At 33.8% G+C, this 15,949-nt stretch overlaps 1 pseudogene; it reads left to right on the top strand.

The window, feature by feature from the left end:
* The first annotated feature begins 1,857 nt into the window (after positions 1-1,857).
* Positions 1,858-2,506, top strand: LOC102512759 (annotated as a pseudogene).
* Positions 2,507-15,949: the final 13,443 nt, after the last annotated feature.

Here is a 15,949-nt window from a genome sequence, read left to right as displayed (position 1 = left end):
GTAGGAGGATTTCCTTTTTTTCCATAGCCTCTCCAGCATTTATCATTTTTGGATTTCTGAATGATGGCCATTCTGACTAGAGAGAGGTGATATCTTATTGTAGTTTTGATTTGTATTTCTCTGATAATTAGTAATAATGAGCATATTAGATGCAGATAAAGCATTTGATAAAATTGAATACACATTTATGATAAAAAAAAATCCTTACAAAAGTGGCTATAGAGGGAACATATCTCAACATAATAGAAGCTATTTATGACAGACCTAGAGCCAGAATAGTACTCAATGGTGAAAAATTGAAAAATATTCCACTAAAACCTGGGATAGACAAGGTTGTCCACTCTCAAAGCTTCTATTCATCACAGCCTTGAAGTCCTAGCCACAGCAGTCAGGCAAGAAAAAGAAAGATAAAGGATACAAATTGAAAAAAAAAAGGTAAAATTGTTACTATGTACAGATGACATGATACTATATATAGAAAACCCTAAAAACACCACAGAAAATTTACTAAAGCTAATAAAATAACTCAGCAAGTTAGCAGGATACATGATTAATATACAAAAATCAGTTGTGTTTCTTTACACTAATGATGAATCAACAGGAAAAGAAAATAAAGAAAGAATCCCTTTTAAAATTGTACCCAAAGCAATAAAATACCTAGGAACAAATCTGACCAAGGAGGTGAAAGACTTATATATGGATGACTACAAAATACTGATTAAGGAAACTATAAAAGACTTAAAAAATGAAAAGATATTCCATGCTTTTGGATTGCATAATAAATATTGTTAAAATGGTCATACTGCCCAAGGCAATCTACAAATTTAATGTAATCTCTATCAAATTACTGAAACCATATTTCACAGAACTAGAACAAATCATAATAAAGTTTATATTGGATCACAAAAGACCCAGAATTGCCAAGGCTTTACTGAAGAAAAATAATGAAACTGGAGTAATAACCCTCCCAGATTTCAGATAATACCTCAGAGCTACAGTAAGCAAAACAGCATAGTATTGGTACAAAAGCTGACATATAGATCAATGGAACTGAATAAAGAGCCCAGAAATGAACCCACAAGATTTTGGTCAATTAATCTTTGACGAAGGAGGCAAGAACATACAATGGAATAAAGACAGTCTCTTCAGCAAATGCCATCTGGAAAATTGGACAGCAATATGTAAATAAATGAAGCTAGAATACTTCTTCACATCATACACAAAATAGACTCAAAATGGATTAAAGACTTAAATATGAGACAAGACACAATAAACGTCCTAGAAGAAAATATAGTCAAAATATTATCTGACATACATCTCAGCAATGTTCTCCTAGGGCAGTTTACCCAAACAATAGAAAGCAAAGCAAAAGTAAACAAATAAGACCTAATTAAACTGACAAGCGTTTGCACAGCAAAGGAGACCATAAGCAAAACAAAATGACAATCTACAGAATGGGAAAATATATTTGCATAAGGGGAGACTATAATGGCTTGATTTCCAGAATATATAAACAGCTCATGCAAATTAATGAGAAAAAAACAAACAACCCAATTCAAAAATGAGCAGAAGACCTAAACAAACAATTCTTCAATGAAGACTTATAAATGACCAATAGGTGCATGAAAAAATGCTCAAAGTTATGCTTATCTTTTTAAACATCTTTTTCAAGTACTAATAAATCAAAGAAAATTAGGTGCTTTCTATAAGAATCAGAATATATAATATATAGTGACTTGACTGTGAATTTTAAATCCACATTTTAATATTAGTGAAATATTGCAAAGGCATTTCTTCTAAAGTTTTAATATCCCTTTTATTAAGAGCTAGATTCTGATGGGTGTGGTGATGCTTCTGGAAGTAACACCTGATGGCTGCCCAAGGAGAACCCCAAGTTCAGTCTAAACTTTTATTAGTGAGAGGTGGTTGTACTGGAAAAACTACATTCATGAAATGTCATTTGCCTGGTGAATTTGAGAAGTATGCAGCTACTGTGAGGGTTGAAGTCCATCTTCTTGTGTTCCATACCAACAGAAGACCTATTAAGTCAGTGTATGGGACACAGCTGGTCAGGAGAAATTTGGTGGACTGGGAGATGGCTATTATAACCAAGTTCAGTGTGCCATTGTAATGTTTGATATAACATCAAGATTTACTTTCAAGAACGTGCCTAACTGGCATAGAAACCTGGAATGAGTGTGTAAAAACATGTCCATCTTTGTTTTCTGCAACAAAGTGGATATTAAGGACAGAAAACTTGAGGCAAAATCAATTGCTTTTCACCAAAAGAAGAATCTTCAGTACTGTATTATTTCTGCCAAAAGTAAATACAATTTTGCAAAGCCCGTCCTCTGGCTTACTAGAAAACTGTTTGGAGACCTGAACTTGAAGTTCATTGCCATGCCTACTCTGGCCCTGCCAGATGTAGTCATGGACCCAGCCTTGGCCACATGAGCATGACACAGAGGTTGTTCAGACTACTGCTCTCCAGGATGATAACCTGTGAGAAAATGAAGATGGAACCCACTGTCAGAAGTCTAGTTTTATAGGCAATTGCCCTGTGATGTCAGTGGTGCAGCGTGTTTGCCACTTCATTATATAGCTAAGCAGAACATGTGCTTAATCTTTGGAATGCTGAAGGAAATGAATTGGCTTCAGAGTAAATATGGCAGTTAAAAAAAAAAAAAAACCTTAGTTTTTGGACTTGAATATTTAGCTGTTCTGGAACAGAGGTAATTCCTCCTTGAGTTTCATATATAACTGCTGAAGTCACATCATGATATTCAGTGGTGAAATCTTGTTTGTTACTGTAATTTCCATTCCCTTCCATTCAGAATCAGAATAAAGTTGTATTTCAAAAAACCAAAACAGAGCTATAGGGAAGGTAAATTAGTCAGCCATGTTTATTTTCTGGAAGTATAAGGAATTGCCAAATTTTTAAATTAACTTTATAAAATAATTTAAATACCACAAAACTCATGTAGGTTTTACTTCTTTTTGAACCAATAAATGTTGCTAAGCTGTATGTTTAGAAACATGATATACTTTTTCTAAATTAACTTTATGTAAATTGATTGGATTCCTAGATTAGTGTAAAAACTGAATAACCAGCTAGTCATAGGTTGGTAATTAATTATCAATGTCTTTTTTTTTTTTTTTTTTTTTTTTTTTTAGTTTTCACCTGTGATAAAGAATAAATTAAAGAACATGGAGGGATGAAGAAAAGAGGATTGCTTTAAACATGTGAGATGATTAAATTGTCGTTTTAGTAGAAACTGCACCTACCAGTGAGGTTTCAATCAATTGTTGTTAGGTGTCCTTACATACTCTGTTGTGGCAGTGAGGTGGCAGGGGATTTAAAATTTAATTTTCAAAATTGATGATATCCATCAGACATGTATTCTGGAAATGGAATTCATATAACTTCCTGCATTTACAGTTTGCCAAAAAACTATTAGGTAGAGTGTAAAAAATGCTAGTGCAGATTATAAGGATAGGTATTAAAAAAGGATAATAAATAATTGGTATTCAATGGTGTAGTAAGAATGTGGTAAAACAAAACAAAAGATCAATATTTCATCCTTGCAAATTTCCATTTGTTTTAGTAGGACAAGATTATTTTTTATCATTTTTATTGATTTATAATCATTATACAATGTTGTGCCAAATTCCAGTGTAGAGCACAATTTTTCAGTTATACATAAACATATATATGTTCATTGTCACTTTTTTTCTCTGTGAGCTACCATAAGATCTTGTATATATTTCCCTGTGATATACAGTATAATCGTGTTTATCTATTCTACAATTTTGAAATACCAGTCTATCCCTTCCCATCCCACACCCCCATAGCAATCACAAGTTTGTATTCTATGTCTATGAGTCTATTTCTCTTTTCTATTTATGCTTTGTTTCTGTTTTATTTTTTTTGTTTTTTTGGTTTTTTTTAGATTCCACATATAAGCGATCTCATATGGTATTTTTCTTTCTCTTCTAGCTTACTTCATTTAGAATGACATTCTACAGGAGCATCCATGTTGCTGCAAATTGTGTTATGTTGTCGGGTTTTATGGCTGAATAGAATTCTGTTGTAAATATGAACCACCTCTTCTTTATCAAGACATGTGTTGATGGACATTTAAACTGTTTCCATGCCTTGGCTACTGTAAATAGTGCTGACATGAACATTAGGTGCAGGAGTCATTTTGGAGTAGAGTTCCTTTTGGATATATGCCCAGGAGCGGGATTCCTGGGTCATACGGTAAGTCTATTCTTAGTCTTTTGAGGAATCTCCATACTGTGTTCCATAGTGGCTGCACCAAACTGCATTCCCACCAGCAGTGTAGGAGAGTTCCCCTTTCTCCACAGCTTCTCCAGCACTTGTCATTTGTGAATTTTTGAATGATGACCATTCTGACTGGTGTGAGGTGATACCTCATTGTAGTTTTGATTTTTATTTCTCTGATAGTGATATTGAGCATTTTTTCATGTGCCTATTGATCATTTGTATGTCTTCCTTGGAGAATTCCTTATTTAGGTCTTTTGCCCATTTTTTAAATTGGGTTGTTTGTTTTTTCCTTATTAAGTCATATGAGCTGCTTATATATTCTGGACTTGAAGCTTTTGTTGGTTTCATTTGCAAAAATTTTCTCCTATTCCATAGGTTGTCTTTTTGTTTTACTTATGGTTTCCTATGTTGTGCAGAAGCTTGTAAGTTTCATTAGGTCCCATTTGCTTATTCTTGCTTTTATTTCTGTTGCTTGAGTAGACTGTTCTAGGAGAACATTTTTGAGGTGTATGTCAGATAATGTTTTGACTATATTTTCCTCTAGGTGATTTATTTTATCTTGTCTTATGTTTAAGTCTTTGATCCACCATGAGTTGATTTTTGTGTATGTTGTAAAGGAGTGCTCTAGCTTCCTTGCTTTACATGCTGCTGTCCAGTTTTCCCAACACCCTTTGCTGAAAAGACTCTATTCCATTGTATGTTCTTGCTTCCTTTGTCGAAGTTTTGTTGACCAAAAGTTTGTGGGTTCATTTCTGGGCTGTCTATTCTGTTCTGTTGGTCTGTATGTCTGTTTTTGTACCAATACCATGCTGTCTTGATGACTGTAGCTCTATAGTATAGTCTGAAGTCTGGGGGAGTTATTCCTCCAGCCTCTTTCTTTCTCTTCAGTAATGCTTTGGCAATTCTAGGTCTTTGATGGTTCCATATAAATTATATTATGATTTCTTCTAGTTCTGTGAAATATGTCCTAGGTAATTTGATAGAGATTAAGTCTGTAGATTGCCTTGGGCAGTGTGACCATTTTAACAATATTGATTCTTCCAATCTAGGAGCATGGGATATCTTTCCATTTTTTAAAGTCTTCTTTAATTTTCTTCATCAATGGTTTATAGTTTTCTGTGTATAATTCTTTCCCCTCCTTGGTTAGATTTATTCCTAGGTATTTTATTACTTTGGGTACTATTTTAAAGGGGATTGATTCTTTACTTCCTTTTTCTGTTGATTCATTGTTGGTGTAAAGGAATGCAACTGATTTTTGAACATTAATCTTGTAATGTGCTACCTTGCTGAATTCTTCAATCAGCTCTAGTAGTTTTTATGTGGACCTTTTAGGGCTTTCTATATATAGTAACATGTCATTGACATATAGTGACACTTTGACCTCTTCTTTTCTAATTTGCATCCCTTTTACTTCTCTCTCTTGCCTGATTGCTGTGGCTAGGACTTCCAGGACTATGTTGAATAGGAGTGGTGACAGTGGGCATCCTTGTCTTGTCCCAGATTTTAGTGGGAAGCTTTTGAGTTTTTCCCCATTGAGTACTATGCTGGCTGTAGGTTTGTCATATATAGCTTTTATTATGTTGAGATATGTCCCCTCTATACCCATTTTGGTGAGAATTTTTATCATAAATGAGTGTTGAATTTTATCAAATGCTTTTTCTGCATCTATTGAGATGATCATGTGGTTTTTGTCCTTTCTCTTGTTGATGAGATGTATTACATTGATTGGTTTCCTTATGTTGAACCACACTTGTGTCATTGGGATAAACCCCACTTTTTCATGATGTATAATCATCTTTATGTGCTGTTGGATTCTATTTGATAATATTTTGGTGAGGATTTTGTCATCTATGTTCATCCATGATATTGGCCTATGATTCTCTTTTGTAGTATTGTCTTTGCCTGGTTTTGGTATCAGGGTGATGGTGGCTTCATAGAATGAGTTTGGGAGTATTCTCTCCTTTTCAATCATCTGGAAGAGTTTGAGAAATACTGGTATGAATTCTTCTTTTGTGGGTTCATTTCTGGACTGTCTATTCTGTTCCATTTATCCATATGTCTTTATTTATTTATTTATTTTTTTACCAATTCCATACTGTTGCTGATTACTGTAGCTCTGAAATGTTGTCTGAAGACTGGGAGGGTAGTTTCTCCATCTTTATTCTTTTCCTTCAGTAATGTTTTGACAATTATGAATCTTTTGTGATTCTTTTTAAATTTTATTATGATTTGTTCTAGTTCTGTAGAATATGGCTTGAGTAATGTGATAGAGATTGCATGAAATATGTAGATTGCCTTGTACAGTATGACCATTTTAATGATATTGATTCTTCCAATCCAGGAGCATGATATATCTTTCTATTTTTAAGTATTCTTTAGTTTCTTTAATCAATATTTTGTAGCCTCCACATATAAGTCTTTCACCTCCTTTGATATATTTATCCCTAGGTATTATTATTTTTGTGTGTGTGCTATTTTAAAAGGGATTGTTTCTTTACTTTCTTTTCCCATTGATTCATCATTAGTGTAAAGAAATGCAAATGATTTTTGCTCATTAATCTTGTATCCTCGTATCTTACTGAGTGCTTTTATTAGTTCCAGGTGTTTTTGTGTGGAACTTCTAGAGTTTTCTATATATAGTATCATGTCATCTGCATATAGTAAGAATTTTAACTATTCTTTTCTAATTTGGATGATTTTTATTTACTTTTCTTCCAGATTGCTATAGCTAGGACTTCCAAAACTATGTTGAATAAGAGTGGTGAGAGAGGACAACCTTGTCTTGCACCAGATTTTACTTGGAATTATTTCAATTTTTCAATATTGAATACTATGTTGACTGTAGGTTTGTCATAAACAACTTTTATTATGTTGAGATATGTTCCCTCTATATCCACTTTGGTAAGAATTTTTATCATAAATGGGTGTTAAATTTTACTGGATGCTTTTTTTTTTTTTTTTTTTTGCTTCAGTTGAAATAATTCTTTTTGTAATTTTTGTCCTTTCTCTTGTTGATGTGGTATACTATGCTGATTGATTTGTGTATGTTGAAACATCTTTGTGTTCCTGAGATGAACCCAACTTGATCATGGTGTATAAAATTTTATATGTGATATTCGATTCTGTTTCCTAATATTTTGTTGAGGTTTTTACATCTATGTTCATTGTTGACATTGGTCTGTACTTCTCTTTTTGATAGTGTCTTTGTCTCATTTTTGTATCAGGGTGAGGTGGGTTTGGGTGTTCTCCCTCTTTTTCAGTCTCCTGGAAGAAACTGAGAAGAACTGGTATGGATTCTTCTTTGTATGTTTGGGATAAATCTCCAGTGAAGCCATCTGGTCCTGGACTTTTCTTTGTAGGAAGGTTTTATATTGTTAACTCAATATCATTTCTAGTGATCAGTTTGTTCAAGTCATCAATTTATTCTTGATTCAGTCTTGGTGGACTGTATGTATCCAGAAATTTGTCCATTTCTTGTAGATTATCCATTTTCTTTACATATATTTGTTATTAGTATTTTCATATGATATTTTGTACTTCTGTGGTATTGGTTGTAATTTGTCCATTTTCTTTTCTTATTTTGTTTCTTTGTGCTCTCTCTTTTCTCTTCTTCATGAGCTTGGCCAGAGGTTTGTCAATTTTGTTTACTCTTTCAAAAAACCAACTCTTGGTTTGATTGATTTTTCTATTTTTTTAAATCTCTATTTTATGTATTTCCTCCCTGATCTTTATTATATCCTTCCTTCCACTGACTTTTCCTTTTTTTTTTTCTCTCTATCTTTTCTTTTTCTAATTATTTTAGCTGGTAGGTTAGGTTCTCTATTTGAGATTAAGTTGAGGAAGGCCTGTATCACTATAAACTTCCCACTTATAAGCAATCCCTTTGCTGCATCCCATAGATTCTGTGCAGTTATATTTTCATTGTTGTTTTTCTCAAGGTATTTTTTATTTTCTTCTTTGATTTCATTATTGACCCATTGATTTTTGGTAGCATGTTTTTTAATCTCCATGTTGTCATTTTTTTTTTCTCCATTTTTTCTGTAGTTAATTTTTACTTTCTTGGCATTGTGGTAAGAAAAGATGCTTGAAATAATTTCTTCTTATTTCTATCTTCTTAAAATTGTTGAGGCTTCTTTTGTGTTCAAGTACATGATCTATCCTGGAAAATGTTCCATGTGCACTTGAAAATAATGTATATTCTATTTTTAGGGGATGTAATGTTATGAAAATATCAGCCAAGTCTAGTTGTTTTATTGTATCATTTAACTTCTCTATTGCCTCATTTATTTCCTTTCTGGAAGATCAGTTCAGTGATGTTAATAGGATATTAACATCTTCTATGTTAATTGTATTCTCAACAATTTCTCTCTTTATATCTGTTAGTATTTACTTTATGCATTTAGGTGCTCCTTTATTGGGTGCATATATATTAATGATATAATATCCTCATTGTATATTGCTCCTTTAATCATTATAAAGTGTCCTTTTTTATCTTCCTTTATGCCCTTTGATATAATGTCTATTTTGTCTGAAATCAGTATTGCTACTCCTGCTTTCTTGCCATTTCCATTTGCGTGGAAAATCTTTTTCCATCCTCTTACTCTCAGTCTATGTGTGTCCTTCTCCCTAAAGGGGGTCTGTTGTGTGCAACATATTGTAGGTTCTTATATTTTTATACAGCCTGCCACTACATGTCTTTTGATTGGAGCATTTAGTTCATTGACATTTTCAGTAATTATTAATAACTGTGTGTTTATTGCCATTTTGAACTTAGTTTTGCAGTTTACTTGGTATTTCCTTTTTGTTCCTTTATTTTTCCTTTTGTGGTTTGATTATTTTCTTTCATATTATCTTGTGTTTTGTGTGTGTATGTGTAACTCTATGGTACATTTTTGGCTTGTGGTTAGCCTCTTTTGCATATATATTAACCCATTATTGTAAGTTTGCCTTAAACAGTAATGTAGTCTCAAATACATCCTACTGAGAAAAAAATTAAGAAAAAGAGAAAAACTATATTTTCTTGCTCTTCCCTCTCACTCTTAATGATTTTGATGTCCTTTTTAACAATTTCATGTTTATTCTGGTGTAATTCATGGTATTTATCACCTTTCCTATTATGATTTTATTCTTTCTGTAATATCTTGCTTTAGAATAGACCTTTCAATATTTATTTTAGCAAAGATTTAGTGTGGCTAAGTTCTTTCAGATTTTGCTTGTCTGTGAAACTCTTTATCTCTCCTTCTAATCTAAAGGATAGTCTTGCTGGGTAAAGTATCCTACACTTCATCATTTTTTCATTCAGGACTTTGAAAATATCTTCTCACTCCATTCTAGCCTGTATTGTTTATGTAGAGAAATAAGTTGAAAGACTTATGGGGATTCCTTTGTAATCCTTTGTTTTTTTCTCTTGCTTCCTTTCAAATCATTTCTTTATCCTAATCCTGGCCATCCTGATTATAGTATGTCTGGGTATATGTCTGTCGGGTTCTTTTTGTTTAGGACCCTCTGTGTTTCCTGTACTTATATATCTGATTGCTCCTTTTGGTTTGGATAGTTTGTGGGCCCCTGTCTGAAGGCTGTAGAGAATAAGCCATGGGCTGAACTGATAAACAAGCTGTGAGGAATGTCTCATATCCAGGCTTGATAAGAAATGGCCTACCTAATGTATCCAGTATGGATGGCTGGATAGCCCATAACAGGTAAGATCCTCAGAGGAGGACAACCTAAGACAGGCACAGCCAGCTGGATAAGAGACGGCCTACTTAATGAAGTTTCATGATGAACTTTAAAACAATCTGTCCTTGATCATGTAACATCCTGTGCTTACTGCAGGAGATTGGGGACCTAAAAAGCTTAAGATTATTAACATTGTTATAACTAAGATGATATGTGAGGCACCATGCATGTCCTATATAAACCCTTTTCTAAAAATCAGTAAATAGAGAACTACTTCGCTTCTCTCTGCACAGTGTCTGTGTGTACATGATATTGTGCCACTGACATAGTTTTCAGTCCTGATTTCTTCAAACCCCTTTAATCCCCTTTTTATTTTCTTCTGCTTTTGGGACCCATATTATGTGTAGGTTGGCATGCTTTATATTATCCCATAGGTCCTTTATATTGTTTTTATTGGTTTTTATTTGTTTCCCTCTCAGCTTCTGATTGGGTGATTTCTGTTGTCCTATTGTCTAAGTCACTTATTCATTCCTCTGCATTATCTAGCCTTCTATTTACAGTGTTTAACTCAGTTCTCATCTCAGCAAGTGAGCTTCCCATTTTTAATTTCCTTCTCCTTATAGTTTCAGTTTCCTTTTTGATATATTTTCTGTCCCTAAACACAGTCTCTTTTAGTTCCTTCAGTACTTTGGTCACTCCTTTTATGAAATCATTATCTAGTAGACTATCAGGGTCAATTTTATTGATAGTTTTTTTCAGGGGATTTTACTTGTTCTTTTAATTAGGTGTGGTTCTTCTACTTCTTCATTTTGCTTATATTTCTCTAGCAGTATGGTTTATGAAGTATCAGTTATCTATTGTGGTCCATAAAGATTTTATTTATTTATTTATCTAAAGAAGATGTGGAAATAAAATTTAAAAAAAACAAATTTAAAAGAAGAAAAAAAGGTTTGAAAGCAGAATATAATCAATAACAGAAGAACAAGTTGAAGAAAAATAAAAATCAGGTGGAGATGAATTTTTAAATCCTTGAAAGAAAAAAATTCAAAAAGAGTATAATCTATAATAGAAGAACAAAGTTAAGAGAAATAAAAATCAAATTGAAATTTTAAAAAAATTAGGAAGTAAAATGATTTGAAAACATCATATAATCAATAACAGAAGAACTAAAAGAAATAAAAATAAAATTGAGACAAATTTAAAAAAAATACTATTATGATGTTTTAAAAGAAAATTTTAAATGGATTAAGAAATAGATATCCCATGGAGAATGTGTGCTTTTAATAATTTTGTCAAGAATAATTTGTATGGGTTGTTGCCTAGTCTTCCTTCCATGCATTTTTCCTGTTATCCTTTTGGTTACGGGTGTGGCTATTGACCTGTTAGCCAGAGACTGCCTAGGCTATTGAATGGGGGTCCTTTTTGTTTTGTGGTTGTCTCTGCTTTTGCCATTTCCCTGCTGTGAGATCTCAGCTCACTGATTCCAGAGGTCTTTCAGTTGCACCCCTCATTTGTGCTGCTCCCAGTGCTGGTGAGTGGGCGGTTCATGCCCCCTCTTGTCATTTTACTATGGCACCTTGTTCATGCAAAGTAGGCGAATGGGTCACGTCCCATTTGGATGTCATGGTCCAGTGTCGTGCTAGTGCACAGTAGGCCGGTGAGTTGTTCCCCTGCTCCACGGAGCTCTTTACTCCACATCGGTTCTGAGCTCCATAGACGAACTCAGAAAAAATGGCTGACAAACCCTAACCCCTACTCTATGCCAAAACTCTGCTCCTTGGTCATTTGTCTTAGAGGGATAAGTGAAAAAGGCAACAGGGCTGAAAGAACCTATCTGACTGGGGCTGTAAACAAATCTCAGTCCCACCTATGAGATTGAAGAGCCCCTTGGTAAGGATTCAGGTTTCAACCCCGCTTCTACCTGGTCATTGAGCACAGGAGATTATGCTGGCTGTTGTTGAGCCCCACCTCTCTTCTCTGGAGAACAGGCCAGTAATGGTGTTGCAGGTCTTCAGAGACAAAGGCTTCATCACTCCTCCCCCTTGCGCATAACAGCAATGTTACTTTGCTTTTTTATGCATATTTTATGGGGGACCCAGGTTGTTCTGCTCTGTATACCCTCCCAGCAATGGTGCACAGCACATTGCTGTTCCCCGAGGTTGCTTCTGTACAGCTGACCCATGTCCTCTGCCCAGCTTGGGCAGCCTGTCCCATCCCAAACCTGCCAGTTTGCTTCTAGGGCTGGGGATCATGGGGATGCTTTGTGGCTTTTTATTTTTGTTCTATCAGTCAAGGGCTATTCTGTACAGATCCAAACCTTAGAAGTTCCCCTCCATCCTGCTGACCTCACAGTTGGAGACGGGGAGACCCAGTGAATGAGCACTATTCCTCCTTTGCCATTCCCTCCCTGTGGGCCAGTCCTGCACTCTTTTCCTTTTTCTCCTTTTTTTTCTCTTCTACCAGATTCATGGCATATTTCATCTTTTGAAGAAAGCAATGTTCTGTCAAAGTTCAGCAGGTTTTCTGATTGGCTAGGTGGGTTCATGGTTGTCCATCTTGGTGTATTTATAGGAGAGGGTGAGCTAAAAGCATCATTCTACTCAGCCATCTTGTCCCTTCATCTCACTATGGGTGTTTTAAAACATTGACAGAAGCTTCTGTTGCCAAAAAAACCAGCCTTTGTATCCTGATAGCCAAATTGATGCTGAGAGGCAGAATTTGAGAAAATTAGAGTAAAACAGCTTGATTGCTTTGCCAAGGAAAAGGAAGTCACAGCAGGCTAATTCTTCAGAGACTGTGAATCCATTTTGGGATTAATGTCTTAAGATTTTATAGAAAAGCTGGATGAAACAGAAAGGCAATAACAAATAGGGCATTTTCCCAGGGTGCTGCATTTTTCTTAACCTGATGAATCCACTTGGCATCATGGAAAAACTCCATAGGGCCTGTTCATTCTTCTGATGCTATCAGCCCATGACCAACTTCCTCGATCACTGTTTCTGGGTTAAAATATATGCTGTTCTGGGCAAATAATAGATTGGGAATGAAGAGTAATGGAAAGGTTGGGTGCTATTTATCACAAAATCAGTTAAGCAAGTGAATCAGAGATGTGGATTTTTCAGAGAAAAGAGAAAAAACAAGTTGCAAGAATTTTAAGTCAGAATGGATCAGCAAATAGCTTTAGCATCATGGAAGCCATTTTGTTCATTTCCTACCCTTTTATTTCTCTGAGTTTAGTTCCACTATATTTCACCTGCCTCATCAAGACCATTATTACTTAAGCAACCATATGTTAAATTATTGATCATTTTATTAATTACTGAATGCAAAAATGTTGCTTCTATGTAACCAAATATAGTTTAAATGCAAATATTTAGCTGAATAGTTTTTAATGTGCAAGTAGTTCTGTTCTTGTGTATGATTTGTACCTTAATTTGCTGTGATGATGATTACATTATTTTCTTGTCTTTCTTTGTTGGAGCCAGATAGAGAATGCCTTTTAAGTATGTCAGAATATAATCTTGTGAACTTTTATTAATGTAATGTGTGAGCAACATTTTTCCTTTGTCCAGAAAGACATCTTACCTAAAATTTTAGAATTTTTTGCTCTTTAACTTATTTAGCACTGACAATCTGTTAGGTTTGTTTTTTCCTTCATATTTAAGTGCCTTTTGGTGGTTGTGTTACTAGTCAGAAATTCACAGATCTTAAATATTTGGGGGAAATTTACATTGGACACTGGACCTTATCTAGCAAATAAAAGATATTAATATTGTCAACTGAAATAAAATATACAACCTATAAATTTAGAGTTATGCATTATTTAGTGGACTTTCTGAGGACTCAAACCTGGGAGGCAGCCTTTCAGATAACTCTAGAGATTGTTCCAAGAGGCAGGGGAGGAGCTAAGGTATATGGGAGTTTTGCCACAAAGACCAGGTATTTTAAACATCAAAAGATTACTATTAGTTAAAGAAAACCAGATATCTCAAGTTAAGGAATTCAGTGCTTTTTCATGTATGGGAAGTTTCAAATGTATGGGTTCATTGCAATTAGTGATCCTTGCTTTTGATATGCACTTAGAAATCTAGGGCCAAGATCCTCTTCTTTTACATCCTGAGTTCTCTCAGGATGCATCATTGGGGGTGAGCGTAGAGGCAAGACTGATTGCTTCTCTGCATCCTGATTTCCCTCTGCTCACTGTTGGAGGTGGCTGATGACTTGATGGACACAACACCCTTTGTTTACTGATATAACTGATAATAGTTTTCATTCACAATTAATTTCCATTACTGGCATTTACACAACTATCTTAATAGAAGCTACTTTATCACTTTCTTGTTTTAAATAGAAATGTCTATTTATAAATTCTGCTTGTAGTTTTTCACAAATGAAATAGTAAAATTTATATTAAAATATTTTTAAAAGCAAGCAGAGGAATAAAATCAATAAAATGGTTGTATAGAATGTTCTACCATCTTCACCGCACCCCCCCAAAAAAAATCCCACCAATTTTGACAATCATCCACAGATGAAAGAACCCCTGTGAAAGTCTGGGAGTCCAACAGAGAAGTTATAGCACACAACTGAAAAAAAAAATGATTGTATGCATTAAAAAGGATAAGAGAGAGTTTCATTTTACTTGCATCATCCCTCCCCAAAGGCAGCATAGCTCAGTGCCAAGAGTGACCACTTTGAAGGAATTCATTAGCACTAGACCTGCCTTACAAGAAATGCCGAGAGGAACTATTCAAGTTGAAATAAAAGTAAGATAATTGATAACAAGAAAATAAAGGAAAATATAAAACACACTGGTAAAGGTAAGCATGAAATCAAATTCAGAATATTCTAATATTTTAATATGTGAATGTGTTAAACAGTTTAGTATAAAAGTAAAAAGGTAAAAATATTTAAAAATAACTATAGCTACAATAATTTGTTACTCTATATACAATATAAAAATAGACATTAGCCATATTTAGCACATCATCTACTTTTGTAAAGTTTTATTGTAACACGCAGTTTTAATGAAAAACAGCAGACTGATTCAATGATGTAATATCTATTCCTGTTTTTCTGTTACAATATCAATGTTCAGCAGTTGTGAAGATATGGTACGGCCCACAAGATCTCAGATATTTATTACCTAATTTTTTTTTCAGAAAAAGTTTGCCAATCTTGATATTTGTAAATTTAAACAGCTAATAGAATTTAGTAACGTATTATTTATTCTAAATTTTATAATTCAAAAATTTCTGAGAAATCCTATTCTTACCCATGTTTAATGTTTGGGGTAATTAATGTTGAATGTCTGAAGTAACCCCAAGAACTAAGTATTTGAGGTAGAAATTGCCTTGTTATTTGCAGACACTAGTAAATTTACATAAAGTAAAATGTACTCCCCAGGCTATTACCATTATTCTTTCCATTAATACAATGTGAACTCAAGAGATGTGTTCCTAAAAATACTTCAAAAATTTACATATGTTTCTTCTATATTTTTACATTTTATTTTTAGAGGGTATGCCAGTTTTTAAATTAAAAATACATATATAATTGTAAACTTCATGTACCTAGAGCACAGTGAGAGGAACTTTAGGGATGGAAGGAGGAAATAGTTGTCTTAAAATTTGTAAAATAAAAGCATCAGCCACTTTATATATTTAAAAGTACAAAGTTGTTATCACAACTCAGAATTTATAGTACCTATCATAAAATAAATTACATATGAGCTTACAATTATACGAAATACGGGTTTTTATGATTTAGTATATTCAAGTTTATCCATAAATGAAAAAAATATTCTAAAGTGTAAGTGAATTTAATTTTGAATAAATCATAAGGGCAACAGATAAATATTACAAGTAAAATGTTATTCCTTGAAGATTTTTAAATTATTTATTATTAGATACTCTTTCAAGGGACATGAGCATATTAAAATAGAACAAAGAACCACTGATCCTTGATAAAGTAATGGTGGTATAG

Source organism: Camelus ferus, chromosome 14 (assembly GCF_009834535.1).
Source record: "Camelus ferus isolate YT-003-E chromosome 14, BCGSAC_Cfer_1.0, whole genome shotgun sequence".
In the NCBI taxonomy this organism is placed as follows: Eukaryota; Metazoa; Chordata; class Mammalia; order Artiodactyla; family Camelidae; genus Camelus; species Camelus ferus.
Note: the sequence above shows the minus strand (reverse complement) of the source record. Positions and strands in the feature narration are given on the sequence as shown.